The sequence below is a fragment of the Topomyia yanbarensis genome, chromosome 2, assembly GCF_030247195.1.
Source record: "Topomyia yanbarensis strain Yona2022 chromosome 2, ASM3024719v1, whole genome shotgun sequence".
NCBI classification, from domain to species: domain Eukaryota; kingdom Metazoa; phylum Arthropoda; class Insecta; order Diptera; family Culicidae; genus Topomyia; species Topomyia yanbarensis.
The window spans coordinates 116,450,023-116,468,135 of record NC_080671.1 but is presented as its reverse complement, the minus strand read 5'-3'; positions in this window follow the sequence as shown (position 1 = coordinate 116,468,135).

The window sequence follows — 18,113 nt, the reverse complement described above, 5'->3', positions numbered from 1 at the left end:
GAGCTTCGTTTACTTTTTATTTATTTAGTTCAAATTCATTGCATCGCGGCGGTCGTCAAATCAGCACCACATACAGTCTGCATCCGGACCGCACCACACGGTATCTGTTTCGAGAATTTCCTCTCACCACCACCGAGGGCAATTCAACACCCCGCTGTATGGGAAAACTTCCCAACCAACTGATGGGCGTGTATGTACTTCCCAAATGGCTGAAATGGAAAATTCTGCGAAGCCAACATGGAATGTGGCTTCCCTTCAGCATCTATTTTGTGCTAGCAACCGAAGGATTCGGATGCATCGGAACGAACTGAAAGGATCATGAAGCACACACTGTTGGCGGTTGGAAATGCTTATGGCGCTCGTTCGAATGGTATATGTAGAGGGGTGTTTGCTTGCCGAGGTGGAAGTTTTGGATTTTATTCACTCCCATTCCCAATCAGTGTTTAATCTGTTGCACCTACTGATTCAGCCAGTTCGTATTGCTGTAGTGGTGTTTATACTGCAGCATCAAGAAAAACACAGGAGCTTTTAACACAGACTAACAGACATAACACTATGAGGGAATTCCCTCAAAAAACATCGATCCGACAATTTTACCAGAACACTAGCTCCTCCTTTTATTCACAGTCCCAAACACTTATTTGCTGGTGGGTTACCCCACAGGTTTGGGAACAATTTTTCACTAGTGGTCTATCCCCTACATGCTTGTTCATATGTCAGTGGCGCCATAATTTCAAATGTGGCCACAGTCCCAACTACAAATATATTTAAAATGACCGTTAAAGCGGACGAAGCTTTGTTTTTGAGTGTTATGTCTGTTAGTCTGTGCTTTTAATTCCTTTAGACTTATAAGGTTTTTTTTAAGTATCAGTAAAAGAACGTATTAGTTACGTCTGGTTGAGAGTAGATTAGCTTCCTTGGAGGGTTAGTTATACCAGCTCATTGGTAGAACGACGTTTATGGTTGCAGACCCAAATGGTGCTCGCGTTATTCCATAACAGTTGTATACAGCGCTGCATGCTCCATTTAGCCGGGGTTAGTAAACGGATATAACCGAGCTTTCAAACTTCGGAGGTGCTCGGTTCATCTTCGGTTTCGACAGTTAATAAATAGTTAAGTGTAAAATAACGTGCTAGTGTGGTTAAAGAATAAAGCTGAAAAGTACAGACGTAAAATAGTATTTAACCCTAGAACGTTGCACTTGCGTTTTCCACTCTAGAATGTTGCACTGGGGTAAAAATGTACCCCACGTGGTTGATCGAAATTTTCACAGTAAAAATACAAACAAAAGGAATGTATAATATATCATATTCTTCATTTTTTAACTGTGAAAACAGCTGTGTAAAAAAATACGGAATTTATTAAATCAATGATACATAAATTGGCTGGAACAAAAAAAAAGGAAAAAAATCGTGGTTTTGACTTTTTTCACAAAAATTGCTACAACTTTGCGAATTTTCAACCAATTTGAAAAAAAAAATCAAATTATTTTAAAAATTGAAAGAATGGTCTAGAAACGTAATAAAATGTTCACGCCAGGGTGTTCGACAATGACTAACCTGCTTTGCCTAACATTCTAGATAATAGAGAGTATTGAGCGCAACTCTCAAACCGATGTTATCTACACAGACCTATCTGCCGCTTTTGACAAAGTGAAGCATGACATAACAATCGCTAAAATGGAGAGATTTGGAATTAACGGTAGTCTGCTGCAGTTGTTTCGATCTTACCTTTCAGGTCGAGAAATAGTGGTTGTCATTGGAGATTGTCAGGCACCCACATTTACTTCTACATCAGGAGTACCACAGGGAAGTCACTTGGGACCGCTGATGTTTCTGATTTACTTCAACGACGTTCATCTAGTTCTGAAGACTCCACGCCTGTCCGTCGCAGACGATCTCAAGATGTTTCTTCTCATCCGCTCTACTGAAGATTATAGATTACCCCAACCACGAATCGTATGTGTGTAAATCCAAAAAAGTGCTCGGTGATATCGTTCTCACGAAAAAAAACCCGGTTTGTTTTAAATACCGTCTACTGGATACTGGAATTGAACGCGTTAGTCAGGTGAAGGAGTTATACTAGATTCACAACTTACGTTTAAGCGGCACGTCTCCTATACAAAGATGTTAGCAAAGCATCTCGAATGCTGGGATGCATCTTCAGGATAGCCATTTATTGTCTCAAATCGCTGTGCTGCTCTCTGTCGCGGTCAATCCTGGAGTACTGCTGCGAAGTTTAGAGTCCAAACTATAACAACGGTGTTGAGAAAATTGAATCCATGCAACGACGCTTTTTACGTTTTGCGCTTCGTAAGTTGCCGTGGAGAGATCCCGTCCGTCTGCTAAGTTACGAAAGCCGGCGCCAGCTTATTCATTTGGAACCCCTGCTTGTTCGAAGGAATACAGTTAGGGCTTTGTTTATTGCTGATACTTTGCGAAGTCATCTGGATTGCCCAGCCATCTTGGAAAAAATTAACATAAATGTGGCACCTAGAAAAACGCGTAACAACCTCATGCTCCGATTACCATTTCGACGCACTAATTTAAGCATATACGGGGCCATTACAAGCCTACAAATGATCTTCAACCAAATCGCATCAGCTTTCGACTTTAATTTGTCTTGCTCAACTCGTCAAATACGTCTACGATTTTACAGAACCTTCAGCGGACCCGTTAATTTCGGCTGATTCCTTCATTGCTGTTTTTTTCACTGTATTGTTATTATTTTTATCAAAGTTTGTAATGATTTGACAATAATCTTTGGAGCTTTGAATTGCCTGTTGGTCTATGTATGACAAATACAAATTGTACGGCACAGATGTGTGCGGGCACAGGGACTTCACGATCGCATGTGTCATCGCGAGGGGCTCGAGCGTTTGTGCGTTAATGTGTTGGATCATGTGGGCGTTTGTATGTCGTGTGTGCTAGCGCGTATGTATCGTCGTATGTATAAATTCTATTGTGCTCGTTCCGTGTGTCCATTCGCATATTCGCGTGTGTTCTTGGACGATTGCGCGCGGACCGTGAATCTGATATTTGGTTTTCGGTGTACGGTTCAAATGTTAGAAGAGACTGAGTTCTTCCATATCACTAGAGTTCCCAACCATGTAGCCATGGAACGTGTTGTCTAGTGGATGGGTGTCATTTTTATAGGTCGAATTTAAGGCATGAACTTAGGCTGTTAGGGCCGTGTAGGGAGTTCCGGACGTAATCGATTCATTATCGCGCGAACACGGACGTTTGTAGGTTTACTCTTGGGACTGCGTTTGTAAATTTATAAGTGCTAAATCGTTTACTTAGTCATCGGGGATTTTCATGTTTGCGAAATCGCGGGCGTGGGTGTGCATGGATGATAGCGAAGGGCTCGAAGGTTTGTATGTTAACGTTTTTGTCGCTTGAGCTAGCGTGTATGTAACTTCGTGTTCATATATGCTTGAATGATCGCGCGTGGATTGTAAATTTGTTGCTTAATTTTTGCCTTTGTCATATAGAAAGGTTATGCAATCACTCTGAAAAACGTCAACCTAATCCCGGCCCGGAGGGCCGAGTGTCATATCCCATTCGACTCAGTTCGTCGAGATCGGAAAAAGTCTGTATGTGTGTGTGTATGTATGTATGTGTGTGTGTGTATGTGTGTGTGTCTGTATGTTCGTATGTGTCAAATAATGTTACTCATTTTTCTCAGAGATGGCTGGACCGATTTGCCCAAACTTAGTCTCAAATGGAAGGTGCAACCTTCCCATCGGCTGCTATTGAATTTTGGATCGATCGGAATTCTGGTTCCGGAATTACGGGTTTCAGAGTGCGGTCACACAGAAATTTCTCATATAAACTATAGGAAAAATTAAAAATAGAATTTTTATTTTTAATGCTAAATGTGTTCAAGGTGCATGAAACGTCGAGATTTGATGCAAACTCGAAAAAAAATTTAACTGCGATTCACTTTTTTGGATTTTGGCACATTTTTGCCTTTCTCATATAGAAAGGTTATGCAATCACTCTGAAAAACGTCAACCTAATCCCGGCCAAATTTTTTTTTCGACTCGTTTAGGGTTTCTGGATTTTAACAGGGGCGTAGTTGATGGTTTTTCGGAGAGGGGTTACACCCCCTCCTCTACTGTTCGCGCCCCTCCTTTAAAAATCTCCTTAAATCACCCCTCAGACCACCACCCCATCCAGCCCTCATACCCCTCCCTTTCAACCCCATCATCTTTAAACCACCACTATATCACAAAGCATACCAATTTAAGCTGGGGAGTCGTTCGTTCATGGGACTTTCGCCCTCTTCACATACCCAGCCCCGCATGACAAAATGAGTTAGCAAGCAGATAACATTGATCTAATGCTAATTAGGCTAATGGAGTATGATATTTTTTTGTTTCAAGTGTTTCACCGTCGGCACGTAGCTCATCAAGTTCGTGGCTGGCATGCCATTGTGTATAAGTGCAAAGTGTACTAAGAATGTAATGGACATTTCTACAATTATGTTGAACATAAAAAGCCTCCGTGCCATAGTTTAGAGAAATGAGAAAGGCACAATTGCACCGCTAGGTGGATTAAAACAGGTTTTAGTGTATGGTACAGATGCTAGAAGAGAATCAATTTTTCCATATCACTGGAGTTCTCGGTCATGTCGCCATGGAACGTATTGTCTAGTGAATATGAGCGTAATTTTTTTTGATTGGCCCAACTGAAGGTATGAGTTTGGGCTGCTAGAACCGAAAGTAGAGACTTCCGGACGTGACCAATTCTTCATCGCGCGTGTGATAAGTTTATGCTGGAGACCGCGTTTGTAAGTTTATAGATGCTACGACGTTCACCTAAATACTGGGGTATTTTTATGTTGGCGAGATCGTCGTCGTAGGTATATGTAGTTGATTGCAATTGCATGTTCGCGTTCGTGACCAGGTTTGTGCTATCGCGAACGCCACGAGCGTTTGTACGTTTGTACGTATATGAGAGAATATGTAATTAATTGTGAAAGTGAGTGCTAGTAAGAACCTAATTTAGGATATGGTAATGAAAGGAATCATAATGTACCGAATAAAAAAAAATTTCAAATAGATTAATTAGAAGTGTATAAATAGACTGATACCTAGAATTTTTGGTATACATGAGAAGTGGAAAACCAAACGAATAGAAATTCAACAAAAACAGACTAATGAAATAGTAGAAAAGAGCACATGTACTATGCAAACAAACTACTTGAACACGGCCAGCAAATGGTGTTTATTTTACTATTAACGAAAATTGTATTCCATTAGAATTTCTTCATGACATGCTGACCTGGAATAGATGATTGAGGTGCGTCGGTAAATTATTTGTACCTTAATTTATCCAATCCGATATCGAATATGAATATAAAGGATTGCACAAATTGAACACCTGAAGGTTTACCCACTATTCTATCACGTTCACCAATTCTACATCTATTCCCTGACCCAGTTGTCACAAATATTCAGACGAACACAAACGCAGATAGACATACAACTCAGCCCGATTTCTCATCTCGCTCAGTTCAGAAGATAGAAATCACTACGCTGCTACAGCAGGGCAAGTAATCAAATTTAACAGCGCGCCGCTTGGAAAAGCAAAAATTGATCCTTTCAACCTAGTGTGTGAAACGCGAACAAACAATGAGTGACAATGCAAAGCAAGTTTATATCTCGTTGCGGGCAAACTGTGTTCATGTTGACTACTCTTAATAAATGTCCGGTAAGACCATCGATTCGCGAAGTGGAGCAAATGTTGAAGGTGAACATGAAACTCAACGTAGTAGAAGTTAATGCGGTGCAATTCCACCATTTAGGTCGTGCGGTACTGATTGTGTTTAATAACATTAGTCAAGCAGAATCATTTGTTTCCCAGTACAACTTGGAACACGTCGTCGAAAGTAATAACATTTTGTACAGTATCCCAACGTATATAGATGCGGACATCATTTAAATAAACCTACATGACCTGGCACCTCGTACTTGTTCCGCTATTATCAAACAACTCATGTCAAAATACGGAGAGGTGAATGATGCTGAGGAAGATACTTGGAGAAACTTCTTCCCAGGACTTCGCAATGGCGTTCGTATAGTGAGAATGCGTCCGACAAAACCTATTCCCTCCTACTTGACTCTCACATGCAGTGATCTAAAAGGTGTTGAATATTCTCAATGAACACTAGTCACGTACCCAGAGCAGATTCCTACATGCCAATATTGTGATCAGCCGCTACACCTCGCAGAGACTGCTAATGACATTCGACCTGATCCAACCAAAGCCGGTATAAAGTCGTCGTATGTTAAACCACAACCGGTTGGTAAACCAACGACTGCCGGCCCGCGCAGTAAGAAACACCAGCTCAACAACGATCGGGCCCAGTACCACTAAACCAATTGCCATTACCAACATCAAAGTAACAACGATTACACCAAATGTCTCCAAATCAACAACCAACACCACCAACAAAGAATCAAATACCGATAAAGAAGAATTTACAACAGCGACCCGTGAGCACAAACAACAAATAAGAACATCCGACTGTGAGCATAATGAATGCAGTACCGATGAGGACATGGATGTGAACGAAAACGCGAGAGAAGACGGACCGAATGACCGCAAGGTGCGGCAGATAACGCACCACCATGGAAGAGGATCTCAACACGCAGCAGCAAGCTGCGTCAACAGGACCTGATAGACAGTTGAAAATTAATTTTAATTTTTACATATTGTAAAAATATTTAAAAAAAACCCGCGGCTCAGTTATGCTAACGCATTGAGTCGTGTTAAATAAACAAGAAAGAAAAAAAAACAAAATCATGATTCGTTGATATACTATAGCCTTTATTTTATCAGAGAACATCCCAATTAACCACAAAGCACTATTTAGTGACTCGAAGCATGTTCTATATTCGCATACAGAACATATGCTTCAAAGCTTCATAGTTCTATATGATACATTAGAGCACACTTAAAGCCGAAAAAGGCGAAATAGCGTGCCAGTACAGAACACCTTTAGACACTTTATATTTAAAAATAACTTTTCTTCTTTCGATTTAACACATATTTAGAAATATATTATATATTATACGAATCTTTTTCAAGCGAGCCAGAAAAAATCTTTTGCTAGTGTCCTGCAGATGGTGTTCTATATTATTAATACTTCCCAGTAAGTCCAGCCGGAAAATGAGCCGGAATTCTGACTGGTTCCAGTTAGTATTCTGGTTTCACTGACACAACCGCTTTTAATTAGAATCGGTTGTTTCACTGGAGCCTGAATACTAAATAGAACCAGCCAGAATTGCAACTCATTTTTGGGGCTGAACTTTACTGGGTTTGACCGCTTGATTACAGGCTATTACTCTAATACTGTGTTCACACCACAGAGCTAAAACATGTTATAATAATTAGCAACAAGAAAAATGTCATCAAGGTAGCGTTAAAACACGTTTTAACTCGTAGTGTGAACGTAGTATAATACTATGTTCACACTACGAGCTACAACGTGTTTTAACGCTATCTTGATGACATTTTTCTTGTTGCTAATTATTATAACATGTTTTGATTTTGTAGTGTGAACATGGTATAAAGTGATGTTTATCGAACAGATTATTTTATTTACATTAACAAGTTGTTTATCTGGAAGAGCAGGATTCGATCCCAGAAATTCATAATTCACACTCGCCTTTGCCAACTTACCTGTCGAAACATATGCTCGTGTAATAGACTTAAATCGAATAGCAGCTATCTTGGTTGACCGGGTCGGGGAAAAAGGCAAAAGGTGAGCAGCACATTTCTAGCTTCGTGTATTTTAATTGAAATGGATCAGATATTTTAAATATAAATGTAAATCATGATTTGTTTATATGATTTTAATTTCAGCAGTTATGGTGTCGGACCATTATTCGATCGTGCAAACAAATGAAGAAGATGAAATTTTGTTCTCAGTTTTACCTAGCGGATGGCTAGTGAAAAACAGTTGGGATGGTGATAGAAGTTTGACGGAAGGAAGTGATCTTTGCTATTGGCCAAAGAATCTCTCAGGTTATCGCCACTCGGAAAATGCTAAAAGGAATCCGAATGTTCCGATAGACATCAAAATGTTGCGACCGTACAGGTGCAAAATAAAGACGAACAACTTTGCGACGTACCTCGAGGTAAGACGAAAATGGTGAGTATTAAGTTAATTAAGAGTCCGATGAGTACGAGCATAGAAATAATCCGAGAAACAAGAACACTGCTGCTGCACTGTTTGCATCTATCCAAGATTCCAAGAATACCACAGCTGAACAAAAAATTCCACTGTGCACAACACCAGGCCCGACGAGAGGGGGGGTCAGGGGGGGCAACTACCCTGGGGCCCGGGTCTGTTTTGGGGGCCCGCATTTTTAACTGAATTAAATTTATTTTAATTTAATTGATGAAGTTTATTGTTTCTGTCGACACTGCAAATATATTACAATCAACTACTTCAACTTTATCGGCATTAATTGGGTTCGTAATAATACATCATTTCTGTACCCAGACTCATCACACTCATCAACTAACACGTGTATCACTCAGCTACTCGACGGTTACAGCACCGCGGGGCTAGTTCAACTATGTGACGTCACTAATGACAACAACTGTATTTTGGATCTTTGCTTTGGAAGCCAGGAGCTCTCCGATCACTTTGCCGTTTGTCGTGCTCCAGCTCCTCTCGTTAAACTATGCCAACACCACCCTGCTCTTCATTGTTTTCTCCGAAAATGTGTACCTTGTACATTCGAAGATACCACTGAGAAACTGACATATGCCTATCGCAAGACAGATTTTCGAGGAATGCACCGTTTCTTGTCTCGTATCAATTGGAATGAAATCTTGCCACAATCTGATGCAAACGCAGCGGCTGAAATTGTTTCGAACGTACTGATTTATGCTATCGATCAGTTTACTCCTAAAAAACTCAATCATGGCTGTGAATATCCTCCATGGTCGAATCGTACACTAAAAAAGTTTAAATCGGCCAAAAGGTCAGCTCTAAAAAAGTTTTCGAAATACCGAACCGATATGCTAAAGAATCAGAATCTTCTTAAATCATTGTTACAAGAGACTTAATAAGTCTCTCTTCTATTCCTACCTTCATCGTATTCAAAGCCACCTTCGTACCAATCCAAAAAAGTTTTGGAATTACGTTAATGAACAGAGGCGTGAGTCAGGTTTACCCACTTCTATGTCGCTGGGTGATTTAGAAGCGACTTCATTGCCGGACATCTGTGAGTTATTTCGCCAACAATTCAGCAGTGTTTTTACCAATGATACTCTTAATAATCAACAAGTCTCCGCAGCAGCCGACAACATTCCCCGTAGGATTAGTATTGGACCTCATTTCACGATATCTTCCGATATTGGACAAAAAGCTTGCACAAAACTCAAGTGTTCTAACACTTCTGGACCTGACGGAATCCCATCATCTATCATTAAAAAATGCTCGTCGTCGCTTTGCCTACCTCTGTCCGTCGTTTTCAATATATCGTTAAGTTCTGGAGTGTTTCCTACCATCTGGAAATCATCTTACGTTTTTCCGGTTTATAAAAAAGGATCCAAAAGCGAAATTCCCAATTACCGAGGAATCGCATCTTTATGTGCACTATCGAAATTATTGGAGCTCATCGTTCTCGAGTTTTTGACACATTGTTGTTCTAGCTACATCTCAGAAACTCAACACGGTTTCATTCCCAGGCGTTCTACTTGCACTAATTTAGTAGCCTACACCTCATTTATCGCTCGCTCGCTACAGGATCGATTGCAGGCTGATGCAATATACACCGATCTGTCGGCCGCCTTCAATAAAATCAACCAATGGCTTCGATCTTACTTGTCAGGCCGTAAAATGTCTGTTAAAATCGGGAATCATTTATCCTCATCCTTCGACGTAACGTCCGGCGTACCTCAAGGCAGCCATATCGGTCCTTATATTTTCCTTCTATACATAAACGATCTGGATTCATTGATTAAGTGCTTCAAGGTGTCTTATGCCGATGATTATAAGTTATTCCATATAGTTAAAAGTTACTCTGATGCTTTGTTTTTGCAATCTCAGTTAGACATTTTCGCTAATTGGTGCATGACTAACAGGATGGTTTTGAATGCCTCGAAGTGTTCTGTGATTACGTTTGCACGAAAACGCTCCATCGTAACATTCGACTACACTATCTTGCAAAACAAATTAAAAAGAGAAACTACAGTGAAAGATTTAGTGGTTCTTGTGGATTCAAAGCTTACATTTAAGGATCACATTGCTTTTATCTCGTCTAAGGCTTCGCGTAATCTAGGAGTTATTTTTAGGGTTACTAAGCATTTCACTAACGTACAGTGCTTTAAAACGTTGTACTGCTCGCTCGTTCGTTCCACACTGGAATACGCCAGCAACTACCCTACCCTGTTTGGGCTCCTTTCTACAAGAACAGCATTCAACGCATCGAGAGTATTGAGCGTAAATTTGTGCGTTTTGCGCTGCGCCACCTGCCTTGGAGCGATCCCTACAATCTGCCCAGATACGAAGATCGTTGCAACCTCATTTGTCTTGAAACATTGTCTTTGCGCCGCAATGTGACCAAAGCGTCTTTTGTCTCTGATCTGTTATTGTCTCGCATTGACTGCCCTGATTTACTCCGTCTTCTCAACATTGATATTCGCCTCCGAAACCTTCGTTCCTACTCTTTTGTTCGTCTTCCAGTGTCTCGTACTAATTATGGCAAAAATGAACCCGTCAGTAGCATGTGTAGAGTGTTCAATCAATGTTACAATGTCTTTGACTTCAATTTGTCTCGCACTTCTTTAAAAAAATTGTTTTCGCGCACCCTTTCCCAAACCTGATAGTGTTAGCCAATTTTTTATGTTAATGTTAATACTTTACCTATGTAAGATAGAGTTTAAGAAGTGTTTATTTTAAGCAGTGTTTAGTGTTAGTCATTGTATCATTTGGTTTGTTTGTTAAATGTTGATACCTAAAAGATAGAGGTTTTGTGCCTACGGGAGAAGGAGCTTTTGAAAATCCACTCCCGCGGGTTTTTCCCTCTCAATAATAATAACTACGTTCCAATCGTTCCAATGGTTTTCTGAAGTACGTGAACGTAACCCAATTAGATTCATTCAACAGTGCAATAGAACCGTTCTGGTTTCATTTATCGCAAGTGTTTGTCAAAGTGTACAGTATGAAGTTGTTTACAATTTATCATATTCTTAGCTAAATGTTACTAATAAAAGTTGGATATTTTCGGAATGGGGTTGACGAGTAGATGACGAAAATCAATGAATGAAGCCACTTTGAAAACCAAGATGGCGAATTCCAGTTAAGACATCTCTATAACCTAAAATATTGACATTTTCGAAAAAAGATAATCATAGAATAGATATAGGTATATTGATTTGTGATGCGGATGATATGATTATAGAAAACTTCTCTGAACCAGAAGACGCTATATTGGCCTTCAAAAGGGCATCGCTCATCTACTCGGCAAACCCGATTAAAAATACCCTCATAGTTTATACAGATATTGTTTGAAATAGCTCCAAGGTACCATTTCTATCATCTACTCATTAAGCCTGTTTCAAAAATTCCCAAATTGTTATCGAGATTATTGTTCAATCGGAAATCTCCATCCTGGATTTCAAAAAGGTGCCAAATATCCATTTTCATCATGTACTTGTCAACCCCGTTCCGGAAATACCCATATTGTTAGGGATATCGATAATGTTGCTCAACCAACGAATTTTGATAAGAATGTGAAGCGAATTTTTTACGATCTAAATCCCAAAAAACGAACTAATTCAATTTACGAACCCTTGGCTTGGTCCGTAAATAGAGGTTCCAGTGTACACATTTGATGCAGAAAAATGTGGGAATTGAACTAGATACTTATTCTACCTATTAGTATTCACCAAAAGTTGAAACTCTTTCTCTCACAACTCTCTGTCTCAGTCTTTCTAACAGCAGACTTCGCTGTTGGATCCCATTCATCGCATTCGGAATGTTTTCTCTCTGAATGTTAGCGCAAATGTAACAACTGATTCCAAAACCGATTTTACCAAACCAATAAAGAAAATTCGTTCAGGTCATAGTGACAACTGCAATAGCTGCATCCAGTGCCTCAAAATCATCAACATGTACCAACAATAAGAAACAAGGCAGCATCAGTGGTACGAAATTTTACATTCAGTTGCCTATTTCTGATTAATTTGCTGAATTCAATATTCAGTTTCAATGCTTCCCTCATTCATTCACTTCCAAACTGACTGAAATTTTATGCAGAATCGAATGGTTGAGTGCAGAGGAAATATAAATTCATTCACAAACCAAAGCATTCATTTGTTATTATGTGGACAGTTTGAAGGCAGAAGTTCTTTTACATTTTCGAGCATAACTGAACTGCATAATCTATATCTGGTGCACTTTTGCTTAATGATCTCAGAGCGGACGGACGAGGAAAACAAACAAACCTTCGATTCATCGCGGCGGGCATAAATAGAATTTTATTTTTCTTTCAAGCTCACGAAGGGATGTCAATTTTTCTAAGCTCGGATTCTGAGCAGCATTAACGATGGTAGCATTAACGTGCGTCAAGGGAGCATGAACGATGGCGATATGGACTGTATGGCAATGTCGCAAAAAAGGTTTCCAATTGCAATGGCAAATCGGACGCAAGTCATTCTAATGGCCAGCCACAAACAAATATTCCTTTATTATTTTTATTTTTTCATCTATTACTTATTTAAAATACTGACGACTCTGGTAAGCTAACGCATTGAATCGTATCAAATAAACAATTTTCATAAAAAATAGTTTAATTGAAACGGTTGCATTTGTATAGTTCCTCTAATCGATGTTGAAATAAGAAGTCATATATGGTACGGCCCGTCAGTACTTCGAACCCCGGGGCCCGGCGCGGCTCTCGACGGCCCTGCACAACACCTCGACATCTGAAAACTCAAGAAGACTCAGCTGAAAATAAATTTACTCTCCAATCATTGAGTAACAAAGTAGAAGAAGTTATAAAGGAACAACTCAACGCTCAAATTCAGCTGAATAGATGCGCCACATTACTTTCTCAATTGAATGCAAAATTGGATGTTTTGGCACAGAAACCCCAGCTCTCGACAGAAAATAATGAAGTGCAACTAAGATCCTTTTCGCTATCTCCAGTACGTAGCTTGGATGAATTGGAGGCATTGGAAGAAAGTGCGAGAAACAAAGAATTCGTCATGTGTGCTGTTAAATCGCTCGGCAGTATCCTTGGAAAAGATCGTCATGTCGGTAACGGGATAACAGTTTGCTTGCAAATCGTCGATTATTTCTTCTCAAGAGAGTTTATGCTGTCCTGTTCGTGGACTGGCATCAGCCGTTCAAAATCGAACGATGAAAACATGATTCCAAAAATATCGTTCAAGAAGTATGATCGTGTCATAAATCTGTTTTTTCAGCTTGTTATTCATTCTGATCCGACGTTCTCAATTGATGAGTGTCATAAGTTTTTGCATCGCTGCTTGCGAAATGCTAAACAAAGATTCGAAGTTAAAGGTACTCGAACGGCTGTAGCTAGGAAGAAAAGGAAGCGTAACGTCATTGGAGTAGGTACGAACAATGAAGACATTACGTATGAGACTTTCGTGAGAAAGTGCTGCAATTACAAATTACATCTCTGAATCAGGCGAAAATGCTACAGACGCTAAGTTCTATATGAACCCATTGAATAGTTGTTTTTGTAGCACAATTTTCTTTTATTCACACCTGATTTACACATGTTCATGATTTTCGCAATAAAAATTTTCCTACATTACTTTGTTTCACTACTCTACAAATATTCATCTGAGGAAAAAGTATGTAGTAGTGGGATAAAAGCAGTCTCATCGTAAATAGTAACTGCCACTAGCCTAATATTTTTTTTTCTAATTTGTACGTGGTAAGTTTGTCTAGATTTGTGCATTCTGATGTTTTGAAAACATACACGCAGAAAAATTATGCATATTTAAATCAAAAATATGTGTTATTGAATACTATCATTTGTTGTTTATTACTTCAAGCAACAAACGTATTGGTCTGACAATATTTTTTTATTGCAAAAACAATAAATTTTTGCTTTCAATAAAAACTGTTTTTAATTTCAGTAATTTTATTTTAATTTCAATAAAATATTTATTAAAAATGGAACAATAACTTTTTTTTATTGAAACAATAAATAAATTTTATTGAAATCAATAAATAAATTTATTGTCTCCCGACCAACAATTTTCTTTATTGAATTTAATCCATATTTTTATTGAACCTACAAATCTTTTTTCTGCGTGTATATCAAAGATGAAGTCAACGGAGTGGTAAATAAATTATCATAATTTACAAGTTTTGTGCCCTGTATGCCAGCCAGATGAGAAGATTCCATTGCCACAATTTCTGACTGTTTTGTAAAAACACATTTATCAGTTTCTTTTATGTTCAAAACAAACTCTTTGGCTAAAGATATTCTTAAAAATTTAGAAGGATTAGTTTTTGATGCAAATTTTAATATAGGATATTTGGTTATTGATTCTGTTCTATCATTGCTGACAGTGTTTTTCTCAGTCACTCTGTTTATAATTTGCTGCAACGGAAGCTTTCCAGACCTAACCGTTTTCTTGATTTGGAAAAGGTGGTTTTCAAATGGGTATGATGAAATTGAAGGAAGTAGGTCAAATTTCGCTACTTCATTAACAATATGTACTAAATTGTGAATATTACTTGTAATCGAGTTAAACTGTCTGTAATAGTTCATTATGAAGTCTTCGAACAAATTCTGAGCAACTGGCGAAAACCGCTTATAGTAACTGGTCGAACAGATTGAAACTGCACAAAACAATTTAGTAAAATTTTGAAAATGATCAGCATTAATAAAATGCTTTAAGAGGACAATACCGATATAGCGTAAAAAACTGCAGTCTATTCCACGTACTGCTCGATGGATTTCAGTGGGTAGTTTAATAGTTGTCAAGACGTTGGATATTGCATCGATTTCAGTTTTAGTTCACTTTTTTTTCCTCCAAACCGTTATGCCCGTCTTTGCATGAAAGTAACAACCTTCTTGTAATACCAAGATGTAGAAGGTGTAAAGAATCTGATACAACAACGTCTTCAATTATATCAATAGGTAATCGTATTAAGGGTGTGACAACAGGAACTTTTCCCAATTTTCTACTTTCTCGAATTTTATATACTTGGTAATGGCCGTAATACAAGCCGTTCCTAAAATCTATATCTGTTCTTTTTGGAGCAATGGTTTGCGGAAATATGTTGGTTCTTAAAAGTGAAGAATGTAGTCCAATCGTGCAACATTTTAAACAACCATGTAGAGAGTTGAAATTAACTGTACCTATAATACCGTATTACAATATTATATATGCAACAGCTATACATATATTGACCACCTATCTTTCACAAAAGCTCTTGCAGGTGAATCTAGGTTGAATTTCTGAGACAAATGGTTCTAACAATTCTTCCACTCTTTCTGGTTTGGTTTTCTCGTGGAAAATACCGATAATCATTTGTTTAATATCGGGCCTTTCATGTATATTGTATAAAATTGGCCATACTTGGTATGCACCATTTTTAAATAACGGTAAACCATCTATATTAACATTTATGCTGATCATTGCTGATTTTGATAAGTCGATAAAACTAATGCTAATGGAGTTTTCTAAAATTAAAATTAATTTATAGGTATAGTTTCAAAATGACTCTAGTGGATTATTACCAAAACCTTGGTGCCAATATTGGCCTCCGCCAGGGCCGGCGGAAAGCGTGGGTAGTATGAGTAGTACTACCCACTCGAAAATAACCGAGTGGGTAATTACCCACTCGAAATTTTGAACCATTTCAAAAAATTTAGATGTGCAACGCATGTATCTCGCACTACACACATTTGAAAACATGGATATACCACAACTCCAATTGCATAAACGAACGTGACTTAATGTGAATGTAATGTAAGCGTGTGCATTGCGAAAAGGGAAAAAAACATTACTAAGGGACCCCTCACCCTAAGCTTTCTACCCACTCCACAGTGGTCCCAAAGAGCAAAAAAGGGGGTTTTTTAGATTGCGTCAAAACGGTTGACTTTAGCAATATGGTGTCTTTGAGAAAGTTTCTTGGAGTAGAACTCCCCTTCTTTCTGTCTTATCAGATTAATGATTAATCCCCCTAATAGTGAGTTACGCAATTTATTTTCTGCAATAATTCAGATAGACAAATACTTACTTCAGCAAAGTTGTAGAGAAACTCGTTGCAAACATTTTATCCGAAGACTTCAACTCTCTATCTTTTAAGGTTTTTGAGATATGGGACATTATTTGTAAAAAGCCCCTTAAAAACAGTTTTTTCATCATAAGTTTTCTTCTAGATTTTTTCCATTATATAAATGTTCTAGAACATTGTTTCGACTATTAAACTGCATTACTTTGCCGAAGACGGAAACTTGCTATCGCTAGTATGTGTGGAGATATTCACGTTTTTTGATTGAGAATAGCTCTTTTTCCAATGCCGATAACTTTTAAACGGGCAAAAACGGGCAAACCACTTTGTAAACAAATTAAAGTGCAAGAAAAGCACAACAAATGCTGGAAAAATCAGATCTCCCCAAGGCGGCCCTCTATGGAAATACTTGAGCTGAAGTTTGGCTCATTCCGTCATCAAATGCAATTGATTACTCGCCGTTTGGTTGCACTTGCGCCATTGTTATGAAGTAGGCGCAAGGGAATTGTCAGTTTCCGGTGTCAGGCGTATGCATTGAGTTTTTGAACAACTGTAACTTTTGACACAAGCAAACAGAAGTTCGGATAATACTTAAAAAGCACACTTTAAAATTCATAAAAAGTTCTTAGGGAACTTTCAAGCTGCTCAAGCTTTAAGAGAACTGCTTAACCCGCTATTAGAACATAAAACGTATTGCAAAATTACTTAAAACGAGAAGCTTATGTAGTTCCTTTATATCAACTTTTGGTTGCTTGGGTATTTACTCAAGACGTGCTTACAAAAGTAAGAAAGGATAATTATTACGACTTTAACCCTTTATTTCCGAACTAACAGTAGGGGATGGGTGTAGCGTAGTTGGTAAATGGATTGCCTTGTACGCAGCGCACCTGGATTCGAGTTCCGACCCCGCACATAGGGTTAGAAATTTTTCATAAGAGATTTTTCTAACCCGAAGAGGCGAATGACCTTAAGGTTAAAACCTCTATAATCGAAATAAAAAAACTAACAGTAATATATGGTGATGTATTTAATGCCGGAACAGTTCTAGTATGGACAAACTTAGGCTCTAGTATTTCCATAGAGGGCCGCCTTGGGGAGATTTGATTTTTCCTGCATTTGTTGTGCTTTTCTTGCACTTTAATTTGGTTTGCCCGTTTTTGCCCGTTTAAAAGTTATCGGCATTGGAAAAAGAGCTATTTTCAATCAAAAAACGTGAATATCTCCACACATACTAGCGATAGCAAGTTTCCGTCTTCGGCAAAGTAATGCAGTATAATAGTTCAAACAATGTTCTAGAACATTTATATAATGGAAAAAATCTAGAAGAAAACTTATGATGAAAAAACTGTTTTTAAGGGACCTTTTACAAATAATGTCCCATATCTCAAAAACCTTAAAAGATAGAGAGTTGAAGTCTTCGGGTAAAATGTTTGCAACGAGTTTCTCTACAACTTTGCTGAAGTAAGTATTTGTCTATCTGAATTATTGGAGAAAATAAATTGCGTAACTCACTATTAGGGGGATTAATCATTAATCTGATAAGACAGAAAGAAGGGGAGTTCTACTCCAAGAAACTTTCTCAAAGACACCATATTACTAAAGTCAACCGTTTTGACGCAATCTAAAAAAACCCCTTTTTTGCTCTTTGGGACCACTGTGCACTCGGGCGTAAAGTGTTTCGCCGCCCCTGGCCTCCGCCAATATCACTTATCGTTGCATGTTTTCGTGGTGTTCTTAATAGACGTCTAGAATTTCGTGTGTTGATTGACGTGAAACAAAATGCAATTTCCGAGTCCGTAATCACCAGTATATTTGTATCCCAGCAGGATTAAAAATCTCCTGCAATTCATTAGAGTTAGATG